Source organism: Schistocerca nitens, chromosome 1 (assembly GCF_023898315.1).
Source record: "Schistocerca nitens isolate TAMUIC-IGC-003100 chromosome 1, iqSchNite1.1, whole genome shotgun sequence".
Classification (NCBI taxonomy): domain Eukaryota; kingdom Metazoa; phylum Arthropoda; class Insecta; order Orthoptera; family Acrididae; genus Schistocerca; species Schistocerca nitens.
Genome location: NC_064614.1, coordinates 449,857,038 through 449,882,239, shown reverse-complemented (window position 1 = coordinate 449,882,239; position 25,202 = coordinate 449,857,038). Strand labels below are relative to the sequence as shown.

General features: G+C 43.8%; 1 protein-coding gene across 5 annotated transcripts in view; it reads right to left on the bottom strand.

The window, feature by feature from the left end:
• The window catches only part of LOC126251534 (thymocyte selection-associated high mobility group box protein TOX-like), a 488,002-nt gene that overhangs the window by 269,989 nt on the left and 192,811 nt on the right, over positions 1–25,202 (bottom strand). For 2 of the 5 annotated variants that reach the window (XM_049952050.1, XM_049952066.1), the window contains exon 1: positions 7,478–7,890. The exons of the other annotated variants lie outside the window; for them this stretch is intronic. The gene's annotated coding sequence lies outside the window, so the exon portion shown is untranslated. Of the gene's footprint in view, positions 1–7,477; positions 7,891–25,202 lie in introns of those variants that run through there. 5 annotated transcript variants of the gene reach the window in all.

Sequence of the window (25,202 nt, the reverse complement as noted above, 5' to 3'; positions counted from 1 at the left end):
CTCACAAGTAGTACAGTAATACAGCAGTAATATATCAATTTCTAGAACTACAGCCAACAGAAATCATTTCTCATTAGTTTTAACAACATTAAATTCATGAAAAAACATCCCACAAAAAAAAATTCAAATGTGTGTGAATTGCTAAGGGATCAAACTGCTGAGATCATCGTTCCCTAGACTTACACACTACTTAAACTAACTTATGCTAAGAACAACACACAGCCGGCCGCGGTGGTCTCGCGGTTCTAGGCGCGCAGTCCGGAACCGTGCGACTGCTACGGTCGCAGGTTCGAATCCTGCCTCGGGCATGGATGTGTGTGATGTCCTTAGGTTAGGTAGGTTTAAGTAGTTCTAAGTTCTAGGGGACTGATGACCACAGCAGTTGAGTCCCATAGTGCTCAGAGCCATTTGAACCATTTGAACCAACAACACACACACCCATGCCCGACGGAGGGCTCGAACCTCCGGCGGGTGGGGCCCCGGAATCTGTGACATGGCTCCTCAAAACGCGCGGCCACTCTTCGCGGCAAACATTCCACAGTTTTTAGTTCTGTTTCTTTCACAACTCCATTCTTGGTATCAAATGTTGTAAATAATAATGTAGAACTCTTTGTGCTGTTCAAGGCTGGTCTTTCAGATGAAGAACGGCGTGGCGTACATCTGCCATGGTATTTTATCTTTTGATTACATTGACGTATTTCAGCTCCTCTGTTTCAGAGCTACCTGAGATTGTGAGCAAGAGACACTTTCATCATTTAACATTTGGAGATCTTACACCGATGCGTTGACAACAATGTTTCAGCGGCATCTTTAACATCAAATAAGGCAGTTTTATGCATTGGAATTACATGCAATGGGTTCGTAACATAACCGACAGATATGAGGAAATCACTGCTTGCCACAAAGACGATGCACCTTTTAGCAATGAATCTTCGGGACGTTTTCTCCGTGATTTGAAACTTTGAACAAATCTAGGGACATGTAACAGAGGACGGAGAACACAACAGTCCTGAAAATTCTTTATTTTTCTCTGCTCCGACATATGTTAACGTCGCGTCTCTCGACGCCACTTTATAATCATAGTCAGGAACAGGATGAATAGAGCGATGACGTCGGATGTTTCGCAATCGTAACAAGATTGGCCGCAACGAATTAGGGGCGAAGGCCGAACGGAAGGCGAGAGGAGGCGAGCCCGGCCGTGAATCACTGGAGGCGAAGAGTCCTCCCGCTGCGCTGTTTACCCTGCCGCAACTGTAAAGAGCCACTTTTAGCGTCGCAGGAGCGTACAAGTTCTCATCAAACTACATACAAGATTATATTATGGAACCGGATGTGGTACAGCCGGGGCCATGCGGCGCGCGGCCGAGGCGGTGCGGGTCCCTCCACGGCTCTGTACCGCACTGCTGCAGCTCTCTTCGCCGCGACTGTACCGCCGTAAACTGGAGGTCACGTGAAAACGAGTTCCTCGGGATGAGTACTATTTTGAATACACAATAAAACGTGTTACCGATACACACAGTGGGTCTGTGTTACACGTTCTAACCCCGTGTATGTTAATCCTCCACACGGGCATTTCCCCGGGCCATATTTCGACGCAGCTGACTTTAATATGCGCCACGTTAAATGAAGAACGGAGATGTGAAGGAGAATGAATTACGACTAAGCGCGCTGGCTTCATAATTACGAAAACCGTCAGCTACGCGAAAAAGATTTAGGGTAATTAAGAAACAAACTAATGATCCCCGCTGCGGTTATGGTCGTAAATCAGGGTGGCCGATGTGCCGTATCGGAGGAGGCTCATCAAGAGATTTAACAGCACGCTTTCCTGGGCAAGTAGACTCCTGAGTCGATTGCGACAAGCACCCGCACCCGCAGAGAGAGGTTAGCACAGAGGATTCGCATTCGGGAGGATGGCGGTTCGAATCCGCTTTAGACCATCCCGATTTAGGTTTTCCGTGATTTCGCTACGGTCGCAGGTTCGAATCCTGCCTCGGGCATGGATGTTTGTGATGTCCTTAGGTTAGTTAGGTTTAACTAGTTCTAAGTTCTAGGGGACTAATGACCTCAGCAGTTGAGTCCCATAGTGCTCAGAGCCATTTTTTTTTTCCACGCCGATTTTCTTCCCCATCCTTGAAACAATCCGAGCTTGTACTCCGTCTTTATTGACCTCGTTGTAGACAGAACATTAAACCCTACCCTGGGCCAGCAACATAGGCATTGGAAGACACCAAAAGAGATGACGTGAAGCTGGTGGTTGGAACACGATCGTATCAGGGCTCACAGTCGAAGGCAATGGACACATATGGAAGAGGCTTATATCCAGCTATGAATTGATATAGGCCGAAGAAGAAGGAGGACAAGAACAAGAACAAGAAGAAGAAAAAGAACATTCTAACTGAACTGAAATTAATTTGGCTGTTATATTTCTAATTTGTTATATTTCTCTGAGGCTTCAACACGGCACATGCGTTTCGAAACAATGAAGTTGTTACGTTATTGGACGTGCCAGTGCAATTTAAAAAGCCTGCCATAGCGTATTTCGGTTGCTGCAGTTTCGTATGCATGCCACCACCTTAAATGAATCCATGACGGTCTTTTCTTCTTCTTTTGGAATGCGTAGATGCCCTCCCTGGAAGTGGTGGAATTATAAATGGAACCAAGGCTTAATTTTTATGTGATAGTTGGGTGTCGAGAGTGTGGTAGGGGAAGGATCAGCGGCAGAAGTTCCGATGCGTAATCACAAACGTTACAGTGAACTGCTCTTTAACCTAAATCTTTCCCGTATTAGGGTTTGAAACTTGCTCCTAGCAGTAACAAGTCCACTATTCCACAATCGATCCACTTGTCTCGTTTAAACATGTTAATTCTTTTGACGGCAAAGTAGTAGGCCTACAAAACCTCATTTGTGCTTTATTGAGAAGTGAGAGTGAAACGTCGTGGAAGGTACAGCGGCGTCGCAGTATCGAAATCATGGGGCTCCGAAGCAGACTGCAGTGAAAATTGGAACTTTTGTTTAGACAACGTCCCTGCGGATTTGTCGTTACTTGGTACATGAATCTTAAAGAGATTTGTTGTCTTTACGCTATGTGGTTCACGTCAGAATCTCTCATCTACGAACAGGCTGCAAAAAAGCAAACAGATAAAGCAACCAAAATGAACGGAAAACAGCGCTGTCAAACTGACAAGCGTCCGTTTGTATCAAGCACAAGGTCACGAAAACACGCCTTTTCATTCTAACTGCATTAGTCACCAGCGTCCTGTGCACAGTCAAGGTTTACGGATGAAATGAACCTCGAAATGAATGTGTTTCAAAGAAATAGGTGTTTCACCATAGTCAGTCAGTCTCTCTCTCTCTCTCTCTCTCTCTCTCTCTCTCTCTCTCTCTCTCTCTCTCTCTCTCACACACACGGTTAGAGCACTCGTATCATCTGCCTCTTGGCTGGGTTAAAAATCAATCATACATTTCTCTGATTCTCTTCGAGATTCAGAAAGGTATCTATATGCACGAAATGCTCTATCGCTGCAAGAGAGAGAAAACAAAATGTGCAGCAGTGAGAAATAATATCAATTTTATTTGGGCAATCGGCGGTAGAGGATATGCCCTAAAACATTTTACTTCCGAAAGGTTGAGTGATACTTTTTGTAACAGTGACTGCGAAAATGTATTCAAAATACGAGCTAGCTAAATTACTACACTTCGATATTTTTTCTAGTCTCTGCTTGTTTTTATTCAGGGGGGTACAGTATCACTCAGAAGTTTTCGTGTTTCGTGTTTGTAATTCGCCGCCTCTTGACAGTTACTGACGACAATGAAGCTTTTCCCAATATGGGAACTTCTCGAAAGAAGCGAACGGCAACTTTCCTAACATTTACCTAAACAGGGCGAGTTTTCGTAATGTGAGAATTTATGAAGCACGATATTACGTCTTGTTTAAAACGAAATTAAGGCCAGAATTAAATTATCTATAATCAAGAGAGCTATGCAACAAAATTAATAACGGTGAAAGTTGAGAGCTGTAAGTTGCAAAGTAACGGTAAAACTTGGCGGAAGCGAGTTTCTCGTCGCAGAGCCGCGCGGTGGGGGACATGGCGGAGGTGGCGGGGGCAGATCTGAGCCCGTCGCAGCTGACAACCACCTGCCCCAGCCCACATTCACACAAATGCACGATGGAACGACGGTCCTCGCAAGAGCCTTAGAGAGGGCAGCCAATGCCACTGGTAACATATCGTACTCAAAGTGATCCTCCGGGATGGATAGTCACTGTGACCTGAATTGTTACGGCTATGTCTTCGTATACTGTGTAAGAAGCCGTACAGGGTATATAATTCTCTCTGTGAAAAGGCCTTTACTACTATGTAGAATAAGAGGTCGGACAGTTCGTGCACGTTTAGTTAGAGAATGTAGCAACAGTTGCCATGTTATGAAACTGCATTAACCGGCACAGTATCTGCTTTGACGACCTACGTTAATCAAGTCAGCAGTGGAAACGTAACCCTCACCATAACGATTGGCGAACACTGACGAGGGCTGCTGAAAATTGCAGTGGAAATAACGTAACAAAAACAGCAGCCGACAGCTTTAAAAAGATGCTTCGCAAAACAATTCGGCGACAAAGCTATAAAATTTAACAGCTGCAGCAGACCAGCCACGTCCAAAATCCTCAATATTCGAAATGAAGCTTCCAGCGAAGTAAATGGTGCATGGTCATCAAAAAACTGTCGTACATAATGGAACAAAAATAGTGTGGTACGAATAGATTTTTCATACCGTTTCAGGGAGTAAAATGGGTTACAGTTTATGAAATTTTGAAGTCCGAAATGCTCGGTTCTTGCGTTGAATAACGAACGCGTAAATGTCATGAACTGAGGGAGAAAATCATGTTTTGTATTAGAAATTGTTATTTTCAAACGACGAGTTATTACTAAGAGGGTTTCAATAGTACCATGCTGCAATAAATAAAGTTCAGAGATTTCCCTGGCTGATCCAATATCCAAAAGCTGAATGGTAATGATGCACCACTGTGTTTTAGAGACGACGTGAAGGTAAGGCTGTCCTCCTCTTTTGACACATTATTCCCTACAATGGTACCAATTTGCGTGTAAGATCACTCCAGGTTCACGTTATTCTTTCATCTTTGTTTCTTTAGCAATTCTGGAGGCAGAGTCTGGGAAGTTATGCAGTGAAGTTATGCAGGTTGATTTCCTTACTTCAACTGGCCAAAAATAACTGGAAGATTCTTTGCTGTCTCTAATATTGAACCACTGAAACAGTGCCCCTTGAAAAAAACTGAAACCCTTGCAACGGGTTGGAGCAACCGGGTTTAATGGAACATACCACCATGTAGCTGATCGACAAAGATATGGAAAGAACATATTACCACCATGCCTTTTACGGTGTAAGAAAAGCGTGGCCACAAAAAACAGCTTCCTGCCGTCTCGGAATGGATAAATACAGATCCTGTATGGTTTTACGGAAAACCTTACACCACTCTTCCTGCAAAATAATACTAGTTCAGGTGATGACGCACCCTTCTCTCCAAAGCAGACCACAAACGCTCAATAATACTGAGATCTGGTAACTGTGGTAGCAAGGGGAGATGCGAAAATTCATCCTCGTGCTCACAAAACCAGATCTCATAACGGTGGTCACGGAAGCAGATCTCGACGATGCAAGGTGTGTGAACAAAGGCACTATCGCCTTGGAACACAGCATCACCATTGGCGAACAAAAGTTGTACTGTGGGATGTATCTGATCAGCCAAAATGGTCACGTAATCCTTAGCAGTAAAGCGACCTCGGCGAGCACCCGTGGAGGACATGGAGTACCACGATATGGCTGCCCAAATCATCACTTAACTCCTGCCATGTTTCGCTCTTGGGACGTAAACTCGGTCAGAGGATTGGACGAAACGAGACTCATCCGACCAAATGACTTTTTTTCCATTGTTCCATAGTCCAAGTTTGATGACATTGGCACCATTTTCTCCTGTTACGAGCATCTGCATCACTGACGAATGGTTCTGAAATTCCAGCACGCCCTGCAGTTCCCTGCTTATGGAGCTCCCTTCGTGGCGTTTTGGTGTTAGCAGGGTTCGCGAGTGCGACATTCGGTTCTGCAGCGACTTTTGCAGCTGTCGTCCTCTTATTTTTCGTCAGAATCCTCTTCAATGGAGGTTTGTTTAACGATCACCCAATACGTACTTTCGTCAGCCGTGTGACTTGCCGGATGATGTTTTTCCGCTTTCCCTGTGTAGGATATAAATATTTGATGTGGCGCCTATTGAAACACCAAACACTTCGGCTAACTTGGTTACACAAACACATGCCGTAGGAGTACCAACCATTTGCAAACATTCGAATTCACTTAACACCGACATAACGCAGTCACAACTACACAGAACGTTGTTCTGACCAGGACTGACACTTGCCACGTATTGAGGGTATTGCACAGGTGCCGTTCGTGGTCAAATACAACATCGCAACCTACAGGCTTGGCTAGCACCAACCATTTCTCGCAGTTTTTTCATGTCCAACGCCTGTATACCCAACTTCGACAAATGATTAGAAATTACAGTTTGCAGTGTCGAGCCCTGAAATCCGGTCTCTCATGCGTTGTGCTTCTTTATTATTCGGGTATGGGTATTGTAATTTACACTTATTTCAGTATGTGAGATTGGCACCGCTGTGCCAACAATTATTTTACAGACACAGGATGAGTCTCGCAGAAACCGGTGCTGCAGTGGTCCTACCCACATTTAGAAGCGATGTTGGGAGGAAAGGGCAGCTGCTGTTGTAATATTCTTGTCAACGTCTTGGCACCAGATGGCTCTGAAATAAACATCGCTTTACGGCTGGGCGCTGAGTAAAAGAGTGCTGTCGCAACGGCGCCCGCAGCCAAACACCACGTGATAACTTTTTACGTGTCTACTCTTCTGTCCATATTCAACGTTTCCGTTTCAGAACATTTTATTTATCTTTTTTTATGCACTGCGGCACTCATTTTGCTTCTCTCCCTTCTTGTGTCAATCAACTTCTTTTTTATTCCATTCGCACTTTCCTTGTTTGGGTATTCTCCAAGTTGTAGTTGATCTACTAACTTCTTTCGAGGTTGTTACGAAAGAAAATACCGTGACTTTCGCTCTTCTCACAACTTGAAATTGTCACATTCTGATACTGATATGTTCCCAAGAGCCTACCTGTATCTTTGACTCATTCGTAATATTATGTACATCACCTCTTTCTTCAAGGTCCCCTATCCAGTGATGTCTAACCCCCTCATTTGCACTCGACAATACTAACACTGCTTCTCATCCGACCCTAATGAACGCACACGCAGAATATGTTAAGTTTTGGCTTGTAAATTTCCCATGCCACACAAGAAATTTTTTTCGATTGTTTATTTTTTGTCAGTCTCGGCATTTATAAAATCCAAAATCTTATATCTAATGCAAGAGCAGAGAAATATAATAAAACTCACCTCCAGCTGAATCACCTGCGACGAAGGCGAAAACCACACAAATTATGAAAATCACTCTTTCCACTTAACCTGTTCTTTTGTCAAGAATCCGAAAGACACTTCATTTCACAAATTAACAGACCGCGAATTAACTGTTATGTACTCTAGCAGAAGAAAGCCAGATGAGATGAAGTATATGCAAACCCGTCTGTTTACTTGTGTGTGTTTGTTTTGTTAGCGCTGTGTGTGTTTACAGGCTCTAGAAACAGTGTTCACTTGTCAACTATCAGGCGACTTCGTTATACCGTAGTTCGCAGATATCGTACACAGTTGTTTATCCACAAGTGCAACGTATTCCGTGCCGAGGAAGGTGTGAGTTAAACGTTGAAACATGTGTGCAGCGAAAGGACGCGACTCCATCACGTGTTTCGCGAGCTGGCCGCGGGCGTCCTGCTGGCGCTGGACGGTGCGCGCGGCGGCCATGTTGGCAGTAGAGGGCGACACGTGTCGGGCAGCGGCGGCGGCGTCCGTCCGCCGGAGCGCATTTTAAATTCTCGTGTTAACACGGATGGCTTTATTAACGCGCTTTTACAACGCCGCGTTAAAAATTAAATTGAATGCGATATTTAATTAGCACAGTAATCAAAAGTGATGCTCAGTCTAGATGAAAAAGTTTGTCGCTTTAGCTGAAAACACAATATAGCGTTATGGCGTGCTTCTCAATTAACAACCAAAGGCACACGCTGTTTGCGAATCAAAAGCTCCACTGCTGACCCTCGGCGGTAGATGCTACCTGAGTGCTGCCGCTGTTTTGACCTTCCTCCGCCGAAAATTATAATTATTTGAAGCAGCACGTCTTCTGTAATACCACGTTTTGCGGCAAAGTACACACCAAGTAGAGCAGCAAAAGCAGATCAGAAACTTCTCCCCTTTGTCTGCCCTATCTACAGTGGCGGCGCTCACACTCTGGTAAACCTCTGAAGCTATCAGAAATGTCATACTTAGGCAAGCCGACGGCACCATACTACTTACACTTTTCTTACTGAATTCTACATCCACACTCAGGTTTGTATCAGTAGACGTCGGCGTTGTCTCATACGCAACTAAGTCATACCGTTCTTTGTGTCATTTCTGAAATTCCTAAAAGCATCGAGGTACAGCAACTAGCATATACTGAGGAAGAAACAGTTTCATATGATTATTTTGTGATGGTTTACTGCAATAACAGATGGATTCTGTCCGTTACGAGAGCTTGTTAAAATTTGAGTGCCCAGGTAAGACACATGCCCATACCTTCGATTCTACCTTGTGAAATGATTTCTGCTCTTATGTTGGTATGAGGGGACTTCTGAAAGTTAGTCCTAATAATGACAGACCAAGTAGTCTCTATTGAATGCTGCATCACACTTCAGGCACATATACAAAACATTATTTTTCAACATAGTCACAAATGTGTGTTCTACCAATCGTTAAATTCTTCGACGAAATTTCTCCTTGATCACGGAACAATTCGAAAACGTCACAAATGTGTGTTCTACCAATCGTTAAATTCTTCGACGAAATTTCTCCTTGATCACGGAACAATTCGAAAACCGCGGTGTGAACGTCCTAAACGATGGAAAACTTCTTTCCTCCAGACGTTCTTTCAGGTTGTCGAAAAGGTGGAAATCGCGTGGTGCAAGATCTGTTCTTCCCGATTTATCACCATCCACGTCTGTGCGGCCTTAATCAAATTGTTGGCACCATATCACTACGGCTAGACACGACATTGCATGTGGTCCATATACCATCAGAATTTCACGGTGAATCTGTGTGCAATTCAGACACTCACAAGAATCTTACTCTCTCCCTTATCTCATTGGAGTGTGTTTCAAGTTGCCGCACCTTTGGAGTCGCACAGTGTAATGCACTTGGCATCCACATTGCAGGAGAACTGTCTGTAGGAAATCCTGAACATGTCCTGTTTTCTGACAATGCGCCGCTCATGTTGCACAATGGACTTAGTGTTTTCCTTGTACATCGTCTCGTTCATGATTACATACCTGTATCAGAGCTCTTGAAAAGCCGATAATGCAGAAACAGACAACTTTCCATCTGCTTCTGGACAGGGTAATAGTTCCAGCAGGACCCAGCAACGTATCACGAGACGCCTTTCTTCGTTGATCGTGAAATCATCGTTTTGACTTCACAAGCTTTTGACAGACTGAACTTTAAATGACGGAAGGAAGGAAGGACATAAGATTAAACATCATGTCGACGGTAAGATCATTAGACATGGACTGATGTACGCACTGTAATACAGTTCAGTTCCTCTTTCAGTAATAGGTCACATTTTCCCCATACTGTTTCAGAAAGGTTGTTCGGAAATAAACCTATTTCAACTCGATATTTTGAGGACAGGAGTTTGGAGAACAGCAACTAATTTGCTTTTATTCAAGAGACCCGTTCAAGAGCAATGCGGAACCACTTGGAAGTGATGACATAAGGCGTGAATAGGAGCCGATACCAAATCGTGACTTGGGTTCAGTCTGGGCGTGGTATCATCTTTTAGATGAATGCATTACTGCTTTTCCTGGAAACACAAATATCTCCTGCCACAAATTGCCTCATGATCATTTGTACACGAAAGGGAAAATACTTTGGTCAGGGCCTGGGCTGTGTTAGGGATTTTGTTCTACACTAGCCAACCAGGACGTAGTGGCCGTGTCACTACCGAGGTAACGAGCTACAGTGAACTATGTAACAAATTTTAGGGATGAAGAGACTCGGGAAATTTTCTTAATTCAAACGAGTTCGACAAACGATATACGTATTTTGATTGCCCAGTTGCGAGCAATGATATCAAGGAAACGGGGTAGCTGTTCGGTCCTACACATGTTGCCATCGCTAGTATCTGTCGAAAATTAGCGAACTCTGAGGATACTGTTAGTGGGTGACACAGCTTTAACGTCCATGTCACATCCAAGAATGTGCATGTAGGAAGAACAAGTGACCTGTAAAACGTGATTGGTGACAATCTGAGGAACCGCATTTGTCTTTGAAGGCACCATTCGTTACATATTGCTAAAAAAAAAGGTTCCCAGCGACCAATCAATGCGTCACAACTTCTTTAATCAACGAAATATTTATTTACCGACATGCCCCAGCTTCGCACTGTTATCACAAAGCATCTGGGCGGGATGATTTGATTTGGTGTAGCGATTATGAATTATATACACAAGCGTTCATCGTGAATCAATCTACCTATCAGTGACAACTGTATAAAAACCCCTACATTCGTTCCTGAGATTAGCTTTCACATAAAGACAGAAAAAACGTGACGGGGGACTTCAATTTAGTGACACGTGTAGGTGAAATAGCCACGAGAACACAACGCTTCGGGTTACATCACGTCTGTGCCCGTGTCGGAAGATACCTTGAAGGGGAAAGTCAGTTCGTCGAATGCGCCGCGGCACTTGTGCGACCCAGACCAGTGTTGGCAGTATTGCGCTGCAGAAGATATGGTTCAAATGGGTCTAAGTGCTATGGGACTTAAGATCTGAGGTCATCAGTCCCCTAGACTTAGAACTACTTAAACCTAACTAACCTAAGGACATCACACTCATCCATGCCCGAGGCAGGATTCGAACCTGCGACCGTAGCAGCAGCACGGTTCCGCACTGAAGTGCCTAGAACCACTCGGCCACAGCGGGCGGCGTGCTGCAGAAGACTTGTGGTTCTTGTAAGCCAACGTGAGGCTTACAAAGATTTGTCAAGTGCCACTTCTGATTAATTGCATTCACCCATGGCTTACGTTCTTCAAATAGCATAGCATCTTCCAGATGCACGGATGTTCTCTTTACAAGGTCACAATAGTATTACAGTGATTCGAGGACAGAAATAATTATTTTCCGTTGACATTCTATCCCCAAATTCAGCATATAACAAACTTATCGAGCGCATCTGAGGTGTCATAGAGCGCCGGCTTAGAGCTCCTGCTGTTAATGCACCGGATCTGAGTGAGCAGAACATGAACGTTAGATGCAAACATCTACCAGCGACCATGTACCGCGGAATTGTGAAATCCTTGCCTCGACGAATTGTGACTGTGGACTATTGCGTTATTAGAGAGGTCGCCAGAGCAATCTGTTTCATCAGCGATTATACGAACCGCGTATTTCACTCAACTAAATTCACACGTTGCCACTTAATGGCAAATTGTTTATACCGAAAGACAGTGAGCGCGTCACATATACTAACAACGAGCGAAATAGTGCAGTGTTGTGTACGTCAGTGCTAATCTGCTTGAATCGAATGCAAATACCAGTTCGCCCTATCTGCCTTACATCTTCTTTGTTTCCCATACAGCCCTACAAGCTAATATTGGGGTGTTTCCATTAGCGTGTGTTTGCGGTTTTAAGGGCGCTCAACGACGAAGTTATCAGCGTCCAATGTTTCCATTAACATGCCCTATCAGTTCCTTTTCCAACCATGAAATTGGGCTCCACCTTCCGCTCTAATTATCGCCTCTAATGAAACGAAAAAATCGCCGGAAGGTAGTACCTCGGACACAGGTCTAGTTGTTTAAACATGTAGAGTCTTTAGTATTTGCTTTGAGTATGAAATGATATTTTAGTACATTGTTAAATGTCATATTAATCATAATTTAAATATAGATTGACAGCTATTGCATCAGACCTCATTAAGGTGGACAGTTTATGAAATTGACCGAAAATGTCAATTTTCATTTTATATTTTAATTTATTAGTAGAATTCAAAGACAATATGTTCCGGAAGTCTCAACGATGAAATCGCATCCAAAGTTCCTGAAAAATAACGAAATATGCGACGCGTCCTTCTGCCACGCTCACTTTTAGGAGCAACACTTCAATACTAGCTCGGTCAATAACGACTCTGTGGATTACTTGAAGCAGACTTGCAAGGGATACATCTAGAAGGCTGCATTGGACACAATCAGAAGAGAATGGGTTCATATTGAAGAAATGTATCAGCGACACGAAGGGCAAAAAGTTGGAAGATGGAAAGGGTATTGGTGGACACAATCGACTCACAAAGAAGACGATAGATGCTATTCAGATGTATTAGGCAAGGCTGTCAGACAGAACCTATCCATGGTAAGTGACATGAAAAGTGCAGTATGGGCTACATTTATCCATGTGGTGTCAGGAGAGGAACATCCCATTCATCATCTGTGCCACATTAGCTGGAGTAAATAACTACAGACTTAGAGACTTAAGAACGCCTACATTCACAAGGAAATTGTATCCTGGATGTTGTCAAACTCATGTACAGGTTTCTGGCCGATCTTGAACTTCTAAAAAACCCAGAATCCAAATGAGTCTCTAAATTCACTCATATGGAACGATGCCCCAAAACCACATTTTCATGTGCTACAGTTGTCAGAATTGCAACTTATGATGCAGTTCTTATATTTAATGATGGGAACGTAGGGAGGATGAAGGTATTAGAGAGTGTGGACTTTAATGTATAGAATTTAACTCCAGACGTCTTGAGAAAAATAGATTTACGGCGCTTCTTTGCAACTGAAAACTCAGTTGAAGACTTGGTAAAGGAAAGAAGGCAGGAAACAAGAAATCAGACGAGAAGCCTCCTAGGGAAAGGGGTCATCGAGAACAGATCTGAGGCCTTCTGAAGACCTGATGTAAGAAAAAACATTAGGTTGAACTTTCTGAAAATTATATTTCTTAAATTTTATGTATCTTTTTCTCGGGATATGAAGGTTCGAATTACGAAATTTTCTCGACTTATTTCTTCTATAAACGCAATAAATGTTGTCTCAAAATAAATTTTGGAATTCTGCGTGTAAGCTGGGCAAAGTGCTTGGAATTTTGCATCAGTTTTATATTATACTTATAAAATGTATTTTAAAAAATCATTAGAATTCTGCTATTCGGTATGTTCAAAAAACCTCATGAGAAAAGCTTAATATATGCAAAGAGATTAAGCAAAGAAAATTTTGTAGAAATCTCTTGAATACTTCCTGAGACAAAGGTGCATATATTACTTTTTGAAAATAAAGTTTTTAAATTCCACAAAAAAGTTAAATAACACTAATCTAAGGAACTCAACAGTAAATGTGTTAATTTCATGTAAAGCATTGTACAATATCTCAGCTCCATATCTTCAAAATTGTGAATATTTTGCACATTTTAAATAATGTGTTTTTCGTGAACGTCCCTCCCTGAACACCACACTGTGTCCCGGTCGTCTCTTGCATGTCGTAATGCATTTCAGTACTTTGTTATTGAAATACTAAGCTCCGCCTCTAGAGCTCTTCTGTCGCATCGCAGCGGTTTGAAGATCATCTTCGACCGTTAACTTGCACATTAATTGCACAGAGAGTCATGTTGGGGTTTTCTCAGTTAATTCATGCTGACGTATTTCCGTGATTCTCCAACCCCTCCCTTGATTTTACCCGGTAACAACTATGTCGACGTTGCATTCATCTATAGATTCACCTCCATTAGATTACGTCACCTGTTTAGAACCATAGACATTGGAAGATGAAAGATCCCTGCCCCCGTGGTGGTATCCAAGAATGTTGAAACTGCCTCGCTAAGAACATAAAACGAAAGAAATTTTCAGTGAAGATGATAGCAATGTTACCACGTAATGTGGCGAAATGCGGACGTCATCAGCGTAGCGGGTAGACGACTATGCGCAGCAAGAGCGTGCGCTAAATAAGCGAAACGCCGTGACAGTATCTCTAGGAATATTAGCTTTGCGGCGGTGCAGTTTGTTGCGAGATGCGTGAAGAACTTGCGGCTAGCATTTGCCGTTTCTAGCAAAAAGAAAGACTCTGGGGGGAATTGCACGGTGAATTGGACGGTATCTCAATTTCACCGCACATTAGCCGTTTCCCTCTCGCAGGAAGATAACCGAAAAGTCTGTGGAGAGAACCCACGGCGAGACGCACGGATTCGAAACGCACCGTCCTCCTCAGCCTCGTAAGACAGAAACGTAAAGGGGGCAGATTGCTGTTCGCCAGATATACCAAGTATTCTGGGGCGAACGTGGTCCCACGGCCGGCCGGGCCTGTTGCTGTTTATCGTTGAGTGGCGTGACGTCATTGTGTGGATATTGAGTCGTGACTCGTCTGAATTACGAGCACTCCGCGACCCAGTTCCGGCGTGCAACCTATAATTATTCCCCTCCCCCTCCCTGCGAATGCTCCTCGCGGGAGGCGAAGGATAATGGAACCAAGTGCACTAGCTGGATCACATGAGCGCAGTGACACAGAAGAAAAGCAACACATGTTCTCGTCGCTCACAGCCTAATCAAAAGTAAGCTAAAATGACATCCACAGTGATTGTTCGTAATTTTAGTTAGTTTGTGTTAAAACGCTGTTATAATTTTAACAGGAAAGACATCTCTGTACATATCATGAATGCTAAAAGAGTGAAATAAATGGTAGTAGATCCGCCGTAAGTTGCATTAAGTAGTATTTTTTGTTATTTCTTGATGGTGACTAGTTTCGGACACCTACGTCCATTTTCAAACCATCCGTATCATTAGAGTGACAATACAGGCGAAAGCCTTTGTACAGCCTATGCACTGGAGTTTTTGTACATAGGATTCCGCCTGTATTGCCACACTTCGACACGGATGGTTTGAAAACACACATAGATATCCGGAACTAGTCACCATCAAGAAATAACAAAAAATAAAAATACTACTTAATGCAACTTACGACGGAGTTACAACCATTTATTTCAGTTATGAAACAAGTCGCGGGCCCATTTTTCACCTGTAGCATGCTGCAAGTTCGTTCGCTAAACGCGTGAGTTTGAAAGTAGGTCTGAAAATGAATGACAGAAAAACAAAAAATGTGTACTGTCAACACATCGAAATCAAATACAGCAAATTAACAATGAAATCAGAGAATTAGAGTACGAGATTTCTATTTTTAGTGTAGTTGAATATAACGACGAAACTGTCAGGAAAAATGACGAACAGAATAGGAAAAAAAGGTCCCTGAGACACTTTTGCTAAATAAAACAGGAATTTCAAAGCGAAGATCTCGATGCGTCTGAAGCCAAAGTGTACGAGTATTACCAGTTTTGACTCATGTCTGTAGAACATGAAATTTTACGCCGAAATACATTCAAAAATGAGGGTTTCTCAGCGAACAATGCCAAGGTGCATGTTGGGAGTCACTACGAGAGACTGGAAGACAAATTTTTCAGGGAACAAACTGAAGTGAATGACGTAGGCGTGGCTGTGCTGAAAACTGGGCATCCGGTGGTGGTGGTGGTGGTGGTTAGTGTTTAACGTCCCGTCGACAACGAGGTCATTAGAGACGGAGCGCAAGCTCGGGTTAGGGAAGGATTGAGAAGGAAATCGGCCGTGCCCTTTCAAAGGAACCATCTCGGCATTTGCCTGAAACGATTTAGGGAAATCACGGAAAACCTAAATCAGGATGGCCGGAGACGGGATTGAACCGTCGTCCTCCCGAATGCGAGTCCAGTGTGCTAACCACTGCGCCACCTCGCTCGGTCGGTTGGACATCCGAATGGACGGTAGATAGACCAATAAAGTGAAGTACGCGTTTAACGTCTGTCTACCTCAGTCTCATTAAAAATAAAGAACTAGCTTTCTAATGACTTACATAATTGCATGGTGAAACAATTAAGTAAGCATGACGCCATTTGTCTAAAAAAAGTATGATAAACCTCAATCTGGTTCTGAATGGGGATTCGAAGCTTACTTCGCCCGAATGCGGCTCCAGTTTCTTACCACAGCCCCACTTCACACGCAGGTTAGTGAAATGAACTGTTCGTATGGCACTGCTGGCCGGGAGTCCGAACCTGGGGACGTTTGGCCGCCAAGTAGCAAACCCTGTCAATTGACACCAAATAAGGTGAATTGTGTGTCGATGATGATGAAATGATAATGAGGACAACACTACCCCTTGTCCCCAAGCATGACAGTCAGACTCGCTGACCATTCAGTTGAGGGGGTGGACTTTTAATTAGTGAATGGTAGTGAGAGAACTGTACGCCCTGTTCGAAATCGCGACAGTTAGTGCCCGCGATATGAACTTTTCAGAGAAAACATGAGTTTCGAACATTTCACGAAAATATTGTGGCAACTATTAAACCAAGTTATGCGGAACCTATATCGTATTAGAAAATATTTTCTGGTACATGATGCTGGTTTCTCATTGAACCAAGAAACAGGCAAAAGATTTTGAGAGAGAGTTAGAGAAAGTATTTATGTAGTCGATGCTATACAGGTCTTCAATAACTATACCTACTCGATTTTGTAAATCATGTAAGTGTTATGATTATATTTCACCTTCACCTCTAGTACAAAAGGTAGCAGTTTTCCGTAATTTGAAGCTCCTTGCAGATACGGGATTAAATAGAGAGAGATGTATCACAGCGATACTCAACTTTGTCCCGCATTCAGAATCGCATAAAGCATATTTTATGATCGTTTTGCTTATTCGGAGACGGCATTTTTGGTTGGGAGAACAGCCCGAATTCATTTGTTCTGCGCCTCTTAGAAACACTAGAGAAAACTGAACAGAAACGGGGCGTGCAGCAGACTACGGAAACACGGCGCAGAACGGCCGTGACGACTGAAATACGAAGGAAACAGATATAAATACCGGGCCGTTCTGCCTCCAGCGCTAAACAACAGCACCCAGACGCAAAAATAAAGAGTGTGCCACTGATCCTGCTCGCCTTTAGTATGAACAGCTAGGCAGAGAGCTGTTCAAAGGATGCAGAAGTACCGTAGACTAGATATTGTGAAGGACGCCACATTAGCTGCCAACTCAGGTCGCCGTGGTAAAGTGTGACACTGTCTGTCCCCGTTTGAGCGTGACAGGTCATCGGCATTTAGTTTCATTTCTAGCTTACATGCTTTTCCATTTTTGTGTACTGAAAGTAGTTGCATCATCCATTTTTTAAAGCTGCGTTGCTCTGCGTATAAAAAGCATTACGCAATATAAACAGCACAGTGATTCAGTATACAACCACGTCATACAGTGGAGTACGTTAGATACTTTGGGAAAGATGCTAACTGCACGTTTTTCCTATGCTACCGATGACATCATGACGCAATAACACATACGGCGACAGCTGTGCGTGGAAGATCGCTGATACGAAACAAAACTGAGTATTGTATACAAAGCATAAATTCCGTGTGGCAGACGTATTACGGTCAAGCCACGTTGCAGTTTAGAGAGGTACAAGCGATGTAGAGCCCAGACAGCCGGTACTGTGGGCATACATGAAACGACCGGCTAATACCTGAATCGTAATGTATTTATTCGGAATGGCAGCTGATTTAAAACCAGTTTATTCTTCAGCGTTATTAATACGCAAGTACTGGTAGTGTGTCTCCATTTAATCTACGATTTCAGTTTGGCGGACGTCATTTGGGGATTAGCCGAGCGGTCTTGGGCGCTGCAGTCAAGGAGTGTGCGGCTGGTCCCGGCGAAGGTTCGAGTCCTCCCTCGGGCATCGGTGTGTGTGTTTGTCCTTAGGATAATTTAGGTTAATTAGTGTGTAAGCTTAGGGACTGATGACCTTAGCTGTTAAGTCCCATAAGATTTCACACACATTTTTTGAACATCATTTGGTGACAAGAAAAGACTAAATTACGTTTTCGAAACCTAAGAGTTGTCTGAGAGATAAACTCAAATAATTAATTCCCTTTGTGATCTGCTGAGGAAAAAGGTTGTTGGATAAGTTATTTGATTCAGATTATCCTGCAGTATTGACCTTAAGCGTAGTCATTGTTCTTGGAATACTTCACATCCACCAACAGGTTTACTTAACGTTAAGCGCAACGTAATGCCAAAGGTTACTGGCGGTGTAGCCAACGATCTGCCCATTTCTGCATAACTACTGCAGCCTGCATCTATTTGAACCTGCTTACTGTTTTCACGTCTTTTTGTCAACTTATGCCACAAATTTCTTTTCTCCACAATTGTAATCAATCTATCAAATCTTCAGCATTCTCCTGTAACACTATGTAATCAACTTCTCTTCTTGTACGAACTGTTTATACTGTAGTACACCTTTCACTTCTGTACACGGCTACACTCCTGACAAATACCTTCAGGAAAGACTAACTATCGCTTAACTTTATATTATATATCCCAGAATTGCTTTTCTTGCCATTGCCAGCCTGAATGATATAGCCTCTCCACTACAGCCATCGTCAGTTATTTTCCTACCCAAAACTCATCTACTATTATAAGTGTCTCATTTCTTAATCTAATTCCCTTAACATCACCCCATGTAATTCGACTGCCCTCGTTTTAGTTTGTTGATTTTCACCTTATAACCTCTTATGCTTTCAAGACACTGTCCATTCCGTTCAACAGCTCTTCTAAACCCTTTGCTGTTTCTGATAATTACAATGTCATCGGCAAACATCAAAGTTTTAATTTCTTGTTCTTCAACTGTAGTTTTCTCTCCAAAAGTTTCATTGGTTTCCTCTACTGCTTGCTAGATTGCATAATATCGACAGTAGGCTACAACCTTGTCCCTCTCTCTTCTGTGAACTCTTATAACTGCTGTCTGGTTACTGTACAGTTTGTAGGTAACCTTTCGATCGTTGTATTTTGGCCTTTCTACCTACCGAATTTCAGCGAGTGCGTTTTCAACATTGTCAAAAGCTTTCTCTAAATCTACGAATGCTGTAAAAGTAGGTTTGACTTTCTTCAACATAAATGGTTCAAATGGCTCTGAGCACTATGGGACTCAACTGCTGAGGTCATTAGTCCCCTAGAACTTAGAACTAGTTAAACCTAACTAACCTAAGGACATCACAAACATCCATGCCCGAGGCAGGATTCGAACCTGCGACCGTAGCGGTCTTGCGGTTCCAGACTGCAGCGCCTTTAACCGCACGGCCACTTCGGCCGGCTTTTCTTCAACATATCTTCTAAGACAAGTGTAGGGTTATTATTCCCGGAACTCGAACTGACCTTCCTCGAAGTCGGTATCGATCAATTTTACGATACTGCAGTGCCTGTGCACTGGAACAGGCAGCGCGGCGACTGCAGTGGTCTTGAAATACATGAAATGTATTCGCAGTTGTGAATATGGATAACCGTCAGCTGCATAATGGAATGACGGTAATGAAAATTTTTACCAGACCGGGACTCGAACCCGGATCTCCCGCTTATCGCGAGTGGTCCCTTACAAACAGGCTATCCGAGCACGTTTCACGGCGACACCCGAACTTCCATATGTCGTTAACAATGTGTCTACAAGCTGCACTCGTGCATCCATTATGTATATTCTTGTACAGGGAAGACATTTCATTTGAACTTACTCCAGTACCTGTTTTGTTGACAAATACAGTGTAATACATTTCAAAACAACACAGGCACTACAATATCCTATTTATCCGCCGACACCGGACAAGCGACTTTCAAGTGAAATGTCGCCCCTGCACAGGAATATACACGGTGTTTATAAATGAATATCGGGGTTTTAACGCTTTATAATATTTATTACATTAAACTTACAGTTATAAATGATATGTCGAATGAAAGAGCAACTCAGACTGTTTTACCAAGAACTTTGTGTGTTGTATGTTAACTGGATACCTAGAAACGACGGAGGGGCTCCGTCCCCGCCGCAGCCGCAGTGGTCCACAATCTCACAACGACTAACGCAGTCCACTTCACCCGTCCGTCGCCCCACACCGAACCCAGGGTTATTGTGCGGTTCGGCCCCCAGTGGACCCCCCCCCCCCCCCCCCCCCCCGATAGGGAACGTCTCACACCAGACGAGTGTAACCCCTATGTTTGCGTGGTAGCGTAATGGTGGTGTACGCGTACGTGGAGAACTTGTTTGCGCAACAATCGCCGACACAGTGTAGCAGAGGCGGAATAAGGGGAACCAGCCCGCATTCGCAAAACCATCCACAGATTGACCGGCTCACCGGACCTCGACACAAGTCCGCCGGACTGATTCGTGCCGGGGACCAGGCGCTCTTTCCAACTCCGGAAAGCCGTGCGTTAGACCGCTCGGCTAACCGGGCGGGCACCAAGAACGTTACAAATGTTCAATGTGAGCACCATTTGTCACACCGCACACACAACAAGTCTATAGCCGAGTTCTTCCCAAATGCAAGGGGCCCAATAACAGGGCTTGCTTTGCATGGCCTCCACGTTCACCTGACCTAACGCCATACGATTTTTTCCTTTGGGGCTTCATCAAGGGTCGTGTGTACGTGCCTCCGCTACCAGCAGACCTCTCTCAATTAAGAAACCGGATTGAAGCAGCTGTTGCTACAATTACCGAAGAAACAGTTATCAACGTTTGGGAAGAACTCGGCTATAAACTTGATGTGTGCCGTGTGACAAATGGTGCTTACATTGAACATTTATAAGGTTCTTGGTAAAACTATTTCCGTTGCTCTTTCATTTGACATATCATTTATAACTGTAAGTTTAATATAATAAATATTATAAAGCGTTAAAACCCCGATATTCATTTATAAACACCCTGTACATAATGGATGTACGGGTACAGGTTGTAGACACATGGTTGACGACGTATGGAAGATCGGGTCCCGCCCTGAAGCGTGCTCGGATAACCTGTTTGTAAGGGACCAATCGCGATAAGCGGGAGATCCGGGTTCGAGTCCCGGTCTGGCACAATTTTCCAAGTCGTCATTCCATCATACAGCGAATGGTTGTCTACATTCACAACTGGCAATACATTTCATGTATATCAATGAGTTTTCCTTCTTCTGTACATAACTCGTTGTCATAATTTTGTGCAATGCGTTACTGACCGACGTTATCAGACATTGGTGCCCACTGTTGTCTAAGTGACCATCGACTTCCATTGCCAGCGTAAGAAGAAATTCGAGCTTAGCGGAAGCAGGCAAGATTAGTTTGTTGTACGTAGAAGCGTGAGGACTGTAACTTCATTTTGCGATGGCTTGACCAGTGCAGGGGCGGTGCGCACAGTGGGGAGGGCAGGGGGCGTGTGTGCAGCAGAGCGTCCCAGTACGCAGGGGCGCGGCGCGCACTGGCTCGAACGGTCATCAAACACGACGGGACGGCTGCACAGGTAATGAGGTTTCCTTTATCGGTGACGGCGGCGTGTGTGCTCGCCGCTGGCGCGTTATCCCACATCACACTGAGCGTGAAACGCCCCGCTGTTATAGTCTGTTTGCGAAATCTCCACGGCGATCCCATTGCATCGATCTCGCCGTTTGTGCCATGCAATTCCAGCCAGCTTTGTTCTGATGAAATGTCTCCCGCCATCGATCGCTTATTGCAACACGATAGGTTAACCTCGTTTCCAACGAATTAATCTCCGGTAGATCCTGAGAAACTCGGTTTCTCGCCCTACACGTTTATCTACTACGCTATGAGGCCTGTGAGAAAGTAATGAGACTGACAACACTGCGAGCGATCTGGCAATGCTGTGTTGTTCTGCTTGTGGAGAGCAGTGTATTCATCCCTTCTCGACGCCCAGTCCGAGTTTCATCTCCGTACAGCCATCATCTGATTTCTGAGAGCGCCGTCACTGAAGTTGTGTTTTTGTTGTGTATTACAAAAATTGAACAGCGGAGTTTAGGGTAAACCATATGCCGTCAAGTTTTGTGTTAAACTTGGTGAATCCGCGCGAGTGACCTTTGAAAAGTTGAAGCATGTATATGGGGAATATTCCTTATCAGGTGCACAAGTTATTCGCTGGCGCATTTTTTTAAAGGCAGAGTTCACCTTGAAAGGTGAAACCTCGCTCAGGGAGAGATTCAACTTCAAACACCGACGAAAAATGTCGAATGTGTAGGTGCTCCTGTGAATTCAGACCAACGTTCAACAACAAGGACTATCGGTGATCTGTTAAACACCTTCTTGAAAGGGTTACTAATGACCACCATTGGTTCTTTCGTGTGATCACAGGTAATGATTCCTGGATTTTTGAGTACAATCTTGAGACAAAGCGCCAAAGTGAGGAGTGGCACACTGAGACATGAGTTCGAATGAGCAAATCAAAGGTCAAAACAATGCTGATTTGCTTTTTTGACAGCAGGAATGTCGCACATAAACAATTTGTTCATCTACGACACATTGTCAACCAAGTATTTTAGAAGTAAGACCTCGAAAAGTTCATGAAAAGCGTCAATTGAGTGAGACCGGACACTGCACACAAATGGATGCTGCATCATGGCAACGCCCTATGTCACATGACGACTTCCTTCACCGAATTTTTGGCCTCAAAAGGCATTCCTGTTATTCCACAGAGCCCCTGATCTCTTTTCCCAAAATTGCAAATCGTCTGAAAAGGACGTCATTTCTGAACTCTGGAGGACATTCAAAAGCATGTGACCGACATGTTGAAGGCCCTTCCAGCTGAAGCCTTTCAGCGCTGCCACCAAAACTGGTAACAACTACTCCGCAGGTGTATGGCTGCCGAAGGGAACGATTTTGAAGGGGAAAATTTGTTGTTTGAAACAAATGAAAACTTTGGTCAGTCTCATTACTTTTCTCACACACCCCTTATTTTGCCTAGGAGACCATAAAAAGAACTTGTAGGATGAAAACATCGAGGAACAGGTAGATTTCAAAAGACGCATAGTGTGTCGAAACCGAAAACTATTCTGCAGTAAAACTCCCCGGGAAATTAAAACCGTGGCTCGGACCAGTTCTAGAACCCGGATTTATCCTTTCGTGGACAACGCTATTACTAAATGAACTGCCTGAACACACCTCATCACCCGACTCTTAGCTTCTTTCTGTTTTCAGACTCCACAGATGCTCTTCTGTGTAACTTGCTAGACGATGGAGAATGGTCTAGCTACAATTTACAGGCAAAATGAATCATTAACACTCTGCAATAAAGTGTACCCCGTAATGAATCCACTTGACACATGAAAACTTTTTGGCAGTCAGGCATTCTTACCTTCTCTCGTCACATTTGCATGCAATGATGGGAAAAAGGAAGAGTGTTCTGACAGCCTGAATCTTCGAGTCGAGCTCTGAACGGTCTGCTTCTACTGCACAGCTAGTAAGATGTTAGCTGCGACAGGTAGGGGTTCGATTTCGATCCACATCTAGCACAACAAATCCGAGTCGTCAGCCAGTTTCATTACGATTACAATCCACAGTAGACTGGACTATATATATATATATATATATATATATATATATATATATATATATATATATACGCCGGCCGAAGTGGCCGTGCGGTTAAAGGCGCTGGAGTCTGGAACCGCCAGACCGCTACGGTCGCAGGTTCGAATCCTGCCTCGGGCATGGATGTTTGTGATGTCCTTAGGTTAGTTAGGTTTAACTAGTTCTAAGTTCTAGGGGACTAATGACCTCAGCAGTTGAGTCCCATAGTGCTCAGAGCCATTTGAACCATTTATATATATATATATATATATATATATATATATATATATATATACGACAGTATTCAGTGTCAGTATACTTACATTGTATGTTTTGATTCGATTGGCGGTAAAAAAGGAAAATAGTACGAACTTTCCCGTGTGACGTGTGGACCCGCTTTGGGTGCTTCTACCGTCAAACAGCGAAATGTGTCTTGCTTGTTTTGATCTACCAAAGAAGCAGAGACTCTGCATACATACGAGGAAACCCAGAAGATTTAAAAAAAATAATAAGAGAAAACCTTCTGTTCATGCTGTTTTTCTTAGAAACAAATTACGTAATCCTTCTCTTAGCTCAAGTCGTCGATTAGTCTTCGACCTCAAGGTACGTCTGAAGGCTGTGGACGTTTTAACAGCCACAGTTCTAGTGAAAACTGGCCTTGGCTTCCTGGGCATGAGAACTCTCGCACCAAGTCCGATACAATTTAATGTCCCTTTCGAACGACGGTGCGATGTGCTACGTTTTATAACGTAAGTGTTGCCGCATTTGAAAACCACGGGGAGCAGGCCGGAGTGGCCGAGCGGTTCTAGGCACTACAGTCTGGAACCGCACGATCGCTACGGTCGCAGGTTCGAATCCTGCCTCGGGCATGGATGTGTGTGATGTTCTTAGGTTAGTTAGGTTTAAGTAGTTCTAAGTTCTAGGGGACTGATGACCTCAGGTGTTAAGTCCCATAGTGCTCAGAGCCATTCCTTGCATGAGACAAACACACCAATAAAAGACGTAAAAATACTCGAGAAGCAAAGGACATAAAGATGCAAAGGGCCGAATAATAGTCTGTAAAGGCAATGTGATATAATTAAAATCATTTTCTGTGAATAGCGGTGGTAGAGTAACAAACCTTTGAATAGAATTTTTTTGTCATTAATTTTTATGAGAGTTAATTTTCTTTGTAACACGAGTGTCTTGTAATTTGGTAATTTGAGTGCCTTTTTGTAATATGAGTGGCCACGTTTTGACAGCAAGAGAAATGTGGCGTGAAGCCGGAGAAAACGGTAAGACCAGCAGGAGCACAGAGAGTAGGTCGGGCGCTGGTGGGGACGACGCCGACCCGGGAGCTCTAAGTGGCGCAACGGTAAGCAACGCGAATGTAAATGAAACGCTGGCCGGCCAGCAGCTCATAATACGTGCGACACAGATTACGGCCTCTCGGGAGGAAAGAAAGAAAGCAAGCACACGGTTAAAACAAACTGCTGATGGGAGGAAAGCGCCCGGCCGCACTGCCGCTGAAGAAAACGCATTTAGAATGCACGTCGGGCATACATAATTCCCGAGCCAGTAAATACACTGCTGGGAGGCATAAATTATGAGGCCCTCCCACCTGTTATGTTCTTAAAT